This window comes from Mastomys coucha, unplaced genomic scaffold (assembly GCF_008632895.1).
Source record: "Mastomys coucha isolate ucsf_1 unplaced genomic scaffold, UCSF_Mcou_1 pScaffold5, whole genome shotgun sequence".
In the NCBI taxonomy this organism is placed as follows: Eukaryota; Metazoa; Chordata; class Mammalia; order Rodentia; family Muridae; genus Mastomys; species Mastomys coucha.
The window spans coordinates 98,899,222-98,912,836 of NW_022196911.1; positions in this window are offsets into that span (position 1 = coordinate 98,899,222).

Sequence of the window (13,615 nt, forward strand, 5' to 3'; positions counted from 1 at the left end):
TGATACGGTATTTATAAAGGTGCCCTGGGTTCTTTAGTCTTCCAAGGAGGGCCGCATGCCCTTTCCCGGTGTTTTTTCCACTGCTGGGGGGAGCTGGGGGGCCTTAGGAGGTAAGGGACCGATAAAAAAGCCCATGTTCCTTCCCACGGTGGTAGAGAACTACTGTCTTCCCTACAGTGAATATTATACACCTACCTCCAGTGTGCACAGGGGGGTCAGCATGGTGCTGGGGTCTGCAATGACCTCAGTGACAAGGCAAGGACCTCAGCCCTCACATCTATAGCTTTGTCTGGTCTTGGTGCCTGCTGAACATGAACCTTGCACCCTAAACCTCAAATCTCAGAAGGAAGTTCAGGCGGTGGGGTTCTCTCCAAACTCACCTAGCCTTCCGAACTGGTTCCCAGGACTGTCTGCACAGCTCTCAGTCTTTTTGCACTAGGGTGGGCAGAGGTGTTATATGCTCATTACATAGATGCCTCTCCAGTACTCAGCCGGGTGTCCACGCTTCCTAGTATAAACCCCACCTCTGGCTTTTCCTTTTCGGGGAATTTGAGGCTGTCACTTCCTTGTGAATCGTTAACACACTTTAGCCACAGGCAGTTGTGATGTCCAGTGTTTGTGATCTCTGTGCAAGGAGAGTTTTCCCAAAGCAGGCATTCAGCTCTGGAGCAGGCTTGATTCTGACCAAACCCTGAGCCACTGTGAATCTGCTGGTGGTCTTTTGACATACTGAAGTGATTGTAGGGTTTTCCAAATCTTATATGACTCTTTTTTTAATCTCTAGCTGATAGACCGCATGTAGATAGGTGTATATATACAGCAGAATTTGGGCAATTTTATTACTGAGACTGGCCTTCCTGGGCAGCTCTTTGATGTTCCACACCTTAGAACTGGTGATGCCTGCCTGGCCCTTTCCTGAGAGCTCTAGCTTTCCATTCCAGTTACTCTAGCATTACAGGGACTCTCTTAAGATGGAGGACAGGCCACCTGAAGAAGTCCAGGGAGCTTTCCACCAGGAAAGACAGTACAGACTGGCAAGGCCTCTCCCTTCCTAGGTGTGTCTCACTTTAGGAGATTGCTGGGATCCGGATAGTTGAGTATATGCTAATTTAAAATGCACAAATTTTGCATTTGACTTCTACAGAGTTGAAATGTTGAGAGATTTAAAATAATGTCAAGAAAGAAAGGAAGAAAGAAAGAAAGAAAGAAAGAAAGAAAGAAAGAAAGAAAGAAGCAGGCAGAAAAAGGAGAGAGAGAGAGACCGACTCAGGGACTCACAGGCAGGGTAAGACCTAGATCTACCCTGTCCCCAGAGTGCAATGAGATCGGCTGGCCTTTCTGGGTCAGCAGAAGACAGTGGCTAGCTGAGGTCTGGTGCAGAGGGGACTCCTGATGCCCTCTAGACAAACCCAGGAAGTTCCACTAAGCCTGGGCTCCTTAGGCATTCCAGTGTTCAAAGTAAATTATGAGGGAAATAAACACTTGACAGTGCTGGGGCTGGCTTGTCCTTACCCAAAGGCCATCTCCAGTGACATGCCCCGAATCGGGCCCTTGTGGTTCGTTCCCCTCAAGCCCCACCTTCAGTGAGGTGATGATGGGCTGGGAAGCTGTGGATGATGTCTTCCATGCAGAACCCAGGGGGACGCCACAGTCCGAGTCAGTGCGAACTGCCACCCAGTTACCTGGAATGCTGGCAGAAACTTTCAAGAGGGAGCTTCCGCATCAGGGGACCTCTAACAGATCCTGCCTATCCTCCACTCCTGCACAAAATTATGTACATGTCCCATCTGGCTGCAGACAAAGTGGCACCCGTTGGGGAGGGGACCCAGACAGTCCTCAGAGCCTGGGTCTGTGTTATCTAGGGAGGCTTTCAGGTCCTGGCCCTTTGGACATCACTGGTCAGCATGTGAACTGGGCTCCAGGGCGTCGCTCTGCCTCTCTCACCACATCCAACTCCTCCAGCAGGGCCCTGTCTGCTGGGCAGCCTCCAGACTTCCAGACAAGTGTCTGAGAGGCTGCCAATCTCCATTCTCCCCAAGAGTTGCCTGCTTGTTTGCAGCTCCAGTGCCCACTTGGGTTTAAAATAAACTCACTATCTCCCTTGCCTTCAGCTGACCCCGGCGGCTCTCCCACCCAGCCCGATCCAGGTGGACCCTGAAATTAAGATGTGCACAGCATTTCAGAGACTCTCTACCAGAGTCTGCTGAGCACACCACGTTGTAGGAAGTTGGTGGAGTCATCCCGGGGTTGGGGGTGGGGGGCACCAAAGCATGGGACATGAGTGCTGGGAGGCAGGTACCCTGGGTCAGGGGTCAGGATGGACTAATGTCACCACAGAGGCAGCTCCCTTCTCTGTTAGTCACAGGGCTGAGTGGCTCTCCTTGCTCTGTGCCTTTGTTCTTTTCAGTATTGTGTCACTTCTTCTCATCAAGAAAACATCCCTCCTTCTCTTCATGGCCTGTAAAGCTCCTCACCTGCCTTTTATTTTATTGTTGTGATGCTAAGAATTTGCTGGGCAAGTACTCTACCCTGGACCACTCTTCATGGCCCTCCCACTCAGACACTGACCAGTTGCAAGGGCTACCCTCCCTCTTTGAGCCCCAGTCCCTTTTCCCATCTTAGGGCACCCCAAATCGCTTCTAATTCTTGCCATGCACCTTTTTGTCCTTTATAAAACCCCACCACGCTGGCACCTCCTTGTAGTTCCAGCACTTGGGAGGTAAAGCAGGAGGTTCAGGAGTTCAAGTGAACTTGAACATAGTGAAGTTGGGGGCCAGTCTGTCTCATCAATCAATCAATCAATCAATCAATCAATCAAACCCAGCTGAGTGGTACTGGCAGGCAGTAGCTGCACACACCTTTTGTCCCAGCACTCGGGAGGCAGAAGCAGGAAGATCTCTGAGTTTGAGGCCAGCCTGATCTACATAGCAAGTTCTAGAACAGCCAAGGGCACACAGAACCCTTGTCTTAAAAAAACCAAAAAAGTAAAAAACAAATAAAAGGCCCAAGCCCTCCACCAAATTGATCTCAGACCAGTGCCCTCAAAGCCCAGCCCTGCATGGGATCCAGGCTCTCACGGACAGTACCTTAGCACTCATCCAAGCCTGGGAGCAAGCCTGGGGGCCATCAACTCCAAACCCACCTCCCCTCCACCACCTGGCTTGTGGCACCAGCTGGACCACCCCAACCCCTCTGGCACCTGGGGCGCTGACACACTGCCTCTTCCCTCCCTCCCTCTGGCTCCTCCTGGCTCATCTTTACTTGCAGGCTGTAAGCTTGGGCATTTCAGCTCTTTGAAGGTTCTCATCCGTGCACTTTCCTTCTATCCATAGCCTGACCTTCATTTTGTTTGACCCCTACTGTTACCTGCCCGGTTGCATAGGTCTGGGCTCCGTATTCCTGTAGCACTTTCTCTTTATTAGCTGCCAGCAACCACCCCCCCAGCCACCCGACAGTTAAAGCAGGCTGGGCAGTCACGAGGGGGTCAGGGCTAGAATCGAGGGGAGACTTACACTGGGACGCGACACAGGGCAGCTCACAGACACTGTGCGTAGGGTTGAATCTGGAACTTCAGTGGTTTCTGGGGTGTAATAGCAAGCCATGAGCACTGTGTGAACATTTCTTATTTCCCAGTTGCAGTGACAGCTGTAAAGAAAGCTGAGAGTCTATACCCTGTCCCACCTTCCCTACTAGCCAGCTCTCTTCCCTACCGTTCTGGGTTCATCAACTGAACCTCAATGTTCCTAGAGTCACGAGTGTCCTATCCAGGAAGCCAGGGAACCCCTGCACCAGGTCGCTCTGGGCACAGTATCTCAGGACACCCTTTCTACCACCACTCCATAAATAATAAGACAGCGTAGAAGCTGCCACCCCCTTGAGCCCACCTGTTACACTGCCAGCCACACTCAAAGGGCACTCTTATGTAATGCTCCTGTCTGCAACACTGCCTTAGGGTCACCAAGGCGGTCTGGTTGGACAGTTCGGCCTCTGCCTTTTAGAATCACCTGATAGGACAAGCACAAGGATAGGGGAACACTGCCGTGGTCGGAGTGGAAACAGCAGAAAGGTGGACAGGGCCTGCTGTTCCAACACTGAGGCTGGCTGCTCCCCTGCAGGGATTTTATGGGTTGGCTCTCCTCCTGTTTAATAAATGTCGAAGTTTCATGGTAGTTACTTACCAAACAAAACACCTGCCCAGAATCTTCAGACACACAGGGAAAAGAATAAAAAGTCTCCGGCTGGGGAGAAGGCTCGGTCAGTAAAGCACTTGCCTCAGGGGCATGATGATCAGTTTGAGAAGAGTGGAGAGCTTACCTACACATGCACTAAGGCAGGTGACATACCTACATCCAACACACAGACACACAGACACACAGACACACGCACGCACGCACGCACGCACGCACACACGCACGCACGCACGCACTCGAGTTCACCCAGCCCCTCCCTCCGTCTTTTTAAATCACTGGCCTTCATGTAACCAAATCCTGCCAGCCCAGAACCTTTACCCACTAGCACCCCTCGCCAGAACAATTTTCTGAGCATGCGAACAATGGGATTTTCCCCAGGTCATAATCCAGTACTCAGGAGGCAGAAGCAGGAGGAAACGTCAAGTTCCAGGCAAGCTAAGACTACAGAGCAAGCCATTTAAAAAAACAAAATGGAGTAAAATTTAAAAATAAGTTTTCCAAAAAATCTTTATTATGGTTATGAAAATATAGCAAAAAAATCCTTATATTGACAAAATTACATTGTGTGTATGCATGCGTGCATGCGTGTTCCACAGTGTACATGTGGCAGAGGACAGCTTGCAGGAGTTGGTCATCAGGCTTAGTGGCAGACAATTTACTTGCTGGGCCATCTCACTAGCCCCAAAATTTACCCTCTTTTTAGTTTTGTTATTTTGACACTGGGGTAAACCTAGGGCTTCATACATAGTAAACACAAACAGACAGGCACACTATATATAACTGAACTCAATTTTCATGCAAAACTGAAATTCTCCATCCATCAAGTCTCTTTCTGCTCCTAGCCTCTTGGCAACCTCCATTCTATTTTGTTTCCATGGTTTTGACTATTTTAAATGTCTAAGTGGATTCATACAGCACTTGTCTTTCTGTGAGTAGCTTATTTCTCTTAGCAGAAGGGCCTCTAATCTTACCCATGTGCAGCAGCAGGGGATTTCCTCATTTAGAGCTGCATAAAATTTCACTGTACAATACACCATTTATGTATGGGGGGGATGTGTTCATGTAGGTACATGAGTGTGGAGGCCAGAGCTCAACCTCAGATGTGGGTTCCTCAGAGCCATCCTCTTTGGTTTGTGTTTTGAGACAGGGTCTCTCAGTGGCCTGGACCTCATGAAATACACAGGCAAGGCTGGCCAGTCAGTATCTCTGTCCCAGAGCTGGGGCTCCAAGGGAGCCATCAGGCCATCTTTTCTTACACGGGGACTCAGGATGGGAAGCTGGGCCCTTGTGTTTGTGAGGCAAGCACTTTTCCTCAGTCCCTACACTGTTACTTTTTAAACTTTGAATTATTTATGTGTGCGAGTGTGAGTATATTTGTGTACAAGCATGTGTCAGATGCTCTGGAGATGGGGTTACAAGTGGCTGTGAGCAAGGGCACTGGGAACCCAACTGCAGCCTGTGCAAGAACAGAAGAATGCTCTTCAGCTGAGCCATCTCTCCAGCCCCACAGTTAATTCTGAATCCATTCATTCCTCCATGGTATTTGGGCTATTTGTACATCTTAGCTTCTAGAAGGAATGCTACATATGGATGTGCAAATAGCTTGTGGAGATCCTGTTTCAAATATTGCAGATACATGCCCTGAAGTGGGGTTGCTGAATTAAATGTGTCTGTCTGTCTGTCTGTCTATCCATCTATTTATTTAGTTGTTGTTTCTTGAGACAGGGCTATGTAGCCTTGGCTGTCCTGAAACCTACTCTGTAGACCAGGCCTGGACCTCATGGCAAGGCTGGCCAGCCAGTATCTCTGTCCCAGAGCTTCGGCTCCAAGGGAGCCATCAGGCCATCTTTTCTTACCCAGGGACTTGGGTAAGAAAATCAAACTCATAGAGATCAGGTTGCCTCCACCTCCTGAGTGCTGGGATTAAAGGTGCACACCATTACGCCCAGTTTGATTGTTTGGTTGTTTGTGGGGTTTTTTGTGTTTTTTAAGATGTATTTATTTATTATATGTAAGTACACTGTAGCTATCTTCAGACACATCAGAAGAAGGCATCAAATCTCATTACAGATGGTTGTGAGCCACCATGTGGTTGCTGGGAATTGAACTCACGACCTCAGAAGAACAGTCAATGCTCTTAACCGCTGAGCCATCTCTCTAGCCCTTGTTTTTGTTTTTGTTTTTAAAAGAAATGGGTTGCTGGTCTGAGTTTGAACTGATACAGTATTAAATTGTTACTGATAAAACTCTAGAACTCCAAAGGACACCTGCCAGGACAGGAGAGAGCCACATGCTTCCTGCCAACAGTGTAAAGCAGTTCAGACTCAGCAGGTAGCTTACACTTAGGGTCAGTCTACAGTCATTAAAACCAATCCTTCCTTGCCTTCTGGCTCGCCACCTTCAGGACTCATGTCAGTCAAATGGAAATGTGCAGGCTTAGTGGTATGTGCCTGTAATTCCAGCAATTGAGAAACACAGGCAAGGGGATTACTGCAAGCTGAAGGACAACTTGATCTACATAGGGAGTTCCAGGACAACCAAGGCTATGATGTAGAAGTATCTTAAAATCACACACATACACACACACACACCACCACCACCACCACCACCACCACCACCACCACCACCACCAACAACAACAACAACCGCAGCTGAGGAAATGGCTCAGCAGTTAAGAGCATACATGCTCTTCCTACCGCCCATGTCTGGTGGCTCACATTTGCTTGCATCTCTAGCTCAAGGGTATAAAACAAGCTCATCTGGTCTCCTCCAGTAACTGCATTTGCACATGTACAAACTTCCATATAGAGATGAAAGCACACACATTTAAAAAAAATCAGCAAACATCAACAACAACAATTTGCAGACTTTATTTACTTTTGGTCTTTTGAGACGGTTTCTCTGTGCAGCCCAGCTGTCCCGGAACTCCTTCTGTAGACCAGGCTGGCCACAAAATCAGAGATCTGCCTGTCTCTGCCTCCCTGATGTTGGGACTAAAGGTGTGTACCACCATTCCTGGCTACCTTGGAGAGCTTTCAGTATTATAGATAAATTGCAAATCATTTAGCAAATGAAAATGCAGGCTACAGTTACATTTTAATTTCAGTAACAATTTTTGAGGGGAAATGCTGAGGAATTTATTTTTAAAATTATTCATTGGTGAGCTGAAATTCAGATGTAACCAGGTCCCTTGCCTCTTCTCTGGCAACTCTAATCAAGGGCCATCTATACATACCTACACACAAATGCCATCTATACATACCTACACACAAATGCCAGGCCAGTCCTCTTATAGCACCTGACTCCACTATGGTATGAACACTGGCAGACTTGCCCTCAACACCTTTAACTTATCCTTGCTAAGTGCTCCACACTGCTGTCTGGCTATTTCCCAGGACTACTGAATACTCAGAAGACCCAGCTCAACTGGCCACTTGTTGCTTAAAGGCAATAATGAAAGTCCACATCCAGTGCCCTGCCTGTCCTAGCTCCGCAAGTCCCCAGTATGGGCATAAGGGGAACACAGTTATCCCAGCACATGGGAAGCTGAGGCAGAAGCCCAAGGCAGGCCTGGATTACAGAGTGATATTCAGACTCACCAAAACAGGGGCTAAAGAGATGGTTCAGCAGCTAACAGTGCTTGGTGCTCTTGCACAGGAACTGAGTTCAGTTCCCAGCATCTACGTGGGGTTTATATTACCCATAACTCTAGTCCAGGGGATCCTATGACATCTCCAGTCCTCCGTGGACACCAGGCATGCAAGAGGTGCATGCCTATAATACATACAAGTGGTGCGTGCATATACAGACATGTGGACAAAACACTCATACACATAAATCTTTAAAATTAAAAAAAAAAAAAAAAAAAAAAAAAAAAAAAAAAAAAAAAGGCCAGGCAGTAATGACACACACTTTTAATCCTAGCACTCAGCAGGCAGAAGAGGGCAGGTCTCTGAGCTTGAAGCCAGCCTTGGTCTGCAGAGAAAGGTCCAGAACAGCCAGGGATACAGAGAGAAACCTTGTTTTGCAAACAAACATACAAATTAATTTTAAAAAACAGGTCTGAGCCGGGCGATGGTGGCGCACGCCTTTAATCCTAGCACTTGGGAGGCAGAGGCAGGCAGATTTCCGAGTTCGAGGCCAGCCTGGTCTACATAGTGAGTACCAGGACAGCCGGGGTTACAGAGAGAAACCCTGTCTCGAAAAACCAAAAAAAAAAAAAAAAAAAAAAAAAAAAAAAAAAAAAAAAAACCAAAAAAAAACCAAACAAACAAAAAAAAAACAAACAAAAAAACAGGTCTGAGGGATGGTTCAGCAGGTAAAGGCAAGGTCTCCTGCATGGCACCATGATGGACTTCGCTGTTCCCTGCTCCTTAAAAGTGTAGGGAATAACTGAGCCTGACCTTCACATGTGATGTGGTATATGCACACCCACAGACATACACAGCACCCACCACTTAAAAAAAAAAAAAACAAATAAATTCAATAAAGGTAAACAGAAAAGGCAGGCTGGAGAGATGCTTCAGTGGACAAAGTGCTTGCCATGCAAGTGTGAGGACCAGAGTTAGGACCCCCAAGCATCCAGGGAAATACTAAGAGGCCACCCATGATGACCCAACTACAATCCCAGTGCTCTGGAGCTAGACAGGATCTCTGGAACTAGCTAGCTTGAATTGGTGGGCTCTGGGTTCAAGTTAAGAGAACCGACCTTGATATATACGAAGGTAAGTGATTGAGGAAGACATCAGGCATCCACTTCTGACCTTCATGTGTGTGTGCAAGTACTCATGCATACACAGATGTGCATACATGTTTGTGAACACACATACACCATGCACACTATACAGATATACAAACAAATCCAACACAATGCCCCACCCCTAAGCAGACCACTGGAACCAAAGCAGCCTGGTCTAAAAGTTCTGACTGGTGCAGGCGCCATAAATCCAGGTCTATTTCAGGAGTCTTGCTTACTTTCACTTCCTAACAGGAATGTGCAGACAGTCTGGACAGCCTGCACTTACCCTGTCCAGGCCTTCTCAGGCGACGTGGTGTTAGGCACCTCAGTCCTGATGCTGTCCTCTCTGTAGAGGCTAAGACCTGGCACTGCTCTAAACAGCACCTGAGTCCAGGATCTTAGGTGACCACTGCCTGATGGGTAGAGGTCACAGCTGCAACATGCCTTCAGAAAGACGGGTCAGGTCTGATCTGCTCCCTGTCAGTGGTTTTTAGTGTCCCTGGCACAAAGATAGCATCTCACTTTCACAAGACTACCCATACTAAAAATAACATATTTTAAAAGCTATCCAGTTCTGTATGGTTTCCCCCCATGGTCAGGTCGCATTCAGGTCACTGGCCATGCGCTGAGTGGTTATGAACAGTTGCTTGGTTCTGCCTTGCCTCAGGATCAGGGCTGCCAGCCTCCCTGGGCCCCCAGGGACAGCGGAGCAGATCAAGACACTTGTTTGCCTGAGGTTCGACAAGGAAATCCAGTCCGTTTTTCCTCCAGACACGAGCTTCCTAAGGTTTTTCTTTCACAGCTCCTTAATCTAGTTTAAAGTTGGCATAGCATGTCAAGGGCAGGGCAAGGAAATGCTGTCCCATTTCCTCAGGACTGAGGGAGCAGAGGCAGATCAACTGGTAATGAGTGCTACCCGGCGTCTTGCCCCCTTGCTTCCCAACCAAGTTGCTTCCTATGTCTTACTTCTCAGTGTTCAGTCCAGGTTGGAGAAATTCCTGGGTAATGCCACCGACCCAAGGAACAATCAAGGGATGATTTTTCCCATGGATCTAATTGTGGTCACAAACCATGAAGTAGATACTTCATGCTCTGAAAACTTAGGCCTAAGTAACTAATTTGAAATGGCACACTCTTCCTCTAGTGTACCCCCTGCCTGGCTTACAAAGCCACTCTGGGTTGATTTGCTTTAATCCAGACAAAGTCTGCCCCTTCAGGTACACTCACTACAACAGGTCTAAACCTCTGCAACGAAGATTTTAAACAATCTCTCCCCCTTTCACTACGGGCCACATTTCAAAATGTAACAGTTTGCTAGAGACTTGAGCACTGACTGCTCTTCCAAAGGTCCTGAGTTCAGATCCCAGCAACCACATGGTGGCTCACAACCACCTGTAATGAGATCTGACGCCCTCTTCTGGTGCTGTCTGAAGACAGCTCGGAGCGAGCAGGACGGAGTGAGCAGGGCCATCCTGAGTTCAGTTCCCAGCAGTCACATGATGGCTCGTGGCCCTCTGTACAGCAACAGTGTACTCATACACATAAAATAAATAAATATTTAAAAAAAAAAAAAGTTTTGGACTGAGCGCAGTGGTCCCAGCTATGCAGAAGGCTGAGGCAGGATGGTTTCAAGTTTGAGGCCAGGCATTGTAAGCAACTAAGTGAGAATGTGTCTCAAAGTTAAATAAATACACAGGGATGGGGGTCAAAGTCAAAACTTGCTATGTCATGTTTGAGGTCCTGGGTTTAATCATTTTTGGAAACACACACAAAATGTGTGTATGTGGGTGGGGAGAGCTCTGTGGGCAAACATGGGGCAAAATGCACTCCTGACTTGACTCCGACCTTCTAGTCCACCCGTAGCACTAAAAACAAACTTCTTAAAGTCAACCAGGTTGGGCGCGATGGCGCGCGCCTTTAATCCCAACCAGGCCGGCCATGATGGCACATGTTTTTAATCCCAGCACTCAGGAAGCAGAGGCAGTCAGTCTCTGTGAGTTTGAAGTCAGCCTGGTCTATAAAGCGAGGCCAGGACAGGCTTGTTACACAAAGAAACCCTGTCTCGAAAAACCAACCAACCAGCTAACCATCCAGAGAACAAATCATTCTGGTTGTATGGGACTAAAGTAGGACTCAGAGATTTGTGTTTAACAGGCGATCTAATGGCTACATTTTTGTTGGGGCGTGGGGTATGGTGAACAAAGTATCAGGCACAGGTCTGGGAAATCTGTCCCCAATCCTTAAGAAAACCCTACTTTACCTTTAATCCCAGTACTCTTGAGGCAGAAGCAGGCAAATCTCCGGAGTTCAAGGCCTGTCTTTTCTACAGATCAAGTTCCAGAATGGTCAGGGATACAGAGAAACTCTGTTTCAAAAAAATCAAAGTGAGACAGAGGGGGGAGGAGGGGGAGAAGGAGGGAGGGGGGGAGGGAGGGAGGGGGAGAGAACACGAACTCTGACTCAGGCTGCCTCTCACCCTATCTTGGAAAGGAGCAAACACTGGATGAGCCCCTGGGCAACTATCCCACAGGCCTGGATTGTGTTCTCAGCTTGCCTCAGTTCCTCCTTCCTGCAGCTCTGTAACTGCTTCCACCTCAGACAGCCAACAGCAAAAAGCATGGAAAGTATTGTACTGGGTGGGGCCAAAGGAGACAGCTCAGTGGGTGAAGAGCTTGCTGGGTGAGAACAAGGGGCTTGTGTGTAGATCCCTAACACAACTGCAAAAGGCTAGGTCTGGCTGCATATCTAACCTCTGTGCAGAGGGCCAGACAGGCAGACCCTGGGACTCACTGGCCTAGTCAGACCACATAACAAAAAGTAACAGAGATGTAATTGACAAAGACACCCGACAGTGACCAACAGCTTCTACACGTAGGCTCACATACATGCCTATGAACATATCACATGTATATACAAAGTTATACCAACAGGATGGTTTCAAGTTTGAGGCCAGGCTGATGTCACTCACTATCTTCTCTAAGTATCAGTCTCTTGCCTGACAGCGAATCTACCGAATATTCACTTTCAAAGCAGAGTCAAGGCTTAACCGCTCCAGCGGCTTTAAATGGCTCACAAGTTTATTACCAAATATGGTTGTCTGACTAGTTTACAGTCTGTGCTGCTGAGGTCGGGCCCTGTGTGTGACCAGTCAACTCTCCTGGGTCTGTTCTCAGGGAACCAAGAGTATTGTTGAAGATTAATGCTCCCCTCTCTGACTCTTCCTCCTCTTACAAAGGTGTCTATGAATCAAAGGGCCCTGAAAATGGGGGTCTGTTCCCAGCTCCTGAGCTCAGGGCATGGCTTCACCCTGCTCTCACAAGGCAACCTCTTCCCCCAGCAGCTTGTGACACTTCAGAGTCGTAGAGGCTCTCTGGCTCTGCCATGAAAAAGAGCCTCATTTGAGTCCAACTGTGTAGTAAGAAACTTCTTGGGGCTGGAGAGATGGCTCAGGGGGTAAGAGCACTCACTGCTCTTCAAAGGTCCTGAGTTCGGATCCCAGCAACCACATGGTGGCTCACAACCATCCATAATGAGACCTGATGCCCTCTTCTGGTGCGTTTGAAGACAGCTACAGTGAATTACGCTGGAGCAAGCAGGTGGAGCGAGCCTGGTGGAGGAGTTGGGCCCGCAGAGGTCCTGAGTTCAATTCCCAGCAGCCACACACAATGGTTCATGGCCATCTGTACAGCTACAGTGTACTCATGCATATAAAATAAAATAAATCTAAAAAAAAAGAAAAAAGAAAAAAGAAACTTCTTCACCCATATATTCTTACCCTTGGAGAATGCAGGAAGAGAGGTTTTGTTTTTCCATCATTTTCTGTGTTAACCATTAAGCTCTTCAGGTGCAATTTTCTACAAAGTGTCGGGGAGACGGCCCAGTGTTATCTCCTGACATCCTAGTTGTCAATGGGTCTGCATTCTGAGAAAGGATGAGTGGATTGGAGGAATCTCCTACACTGTATTTGGAACTGACAAAACTGCCATGTAAACACCTGGATTTACCATGGTGGGTGCCCACTAACAATGCAGGTGCATGGCTCAAACCTACTAAACATTGTTATTATGACATCAGCACATAAAACCTTTTCAAGTCTCCATGCTGTGTGGCTGGGAAGAGCGGTAAACACAGGACTCGGTTCAGGAGTCCTTACACTGGAGGGTGTCTAGGAAGGGTCATCATCGGTCACAAGTAGACTAAGTGGGAACTCTCTCCGAGCTATGCTGTACAGGTTCAGAGGTTTTTGTTTTCAGGTGGTGAGACTTCAAGAGATTACATGATTTTACAAAGATGAACTATCCTGATACTGGAATCTTTCAGTCAAGGGGAAAATTAATACACGTTTCTAATTGTAGAGCTCTGAACGAGGAGCTCAAGGTCATCTTTGTCTACAACATAGTAAGTCTGAGGCTAGCTCTGGCTACCTGAGAGCTTGCCTCATAAACCCCAACCAAAACAACCAACAGTTGTGTGTTGAAAAAAATTATCTTTCATAACTAGGGAAGACCTTTGATTTACAAAAGAGCATTAAAGAAGATAATACCTGCCTTTTACTGAAAGCTGGCTGGCCTAAAATATACCAGCATTCATACATGTTATTTTTAGAAGTAGTCCATCTCTCAAAAGATAGAAGGATAAAGCATGCACACACAGAAACTGGACATGTAAATCAGATGTCTGCCCAACT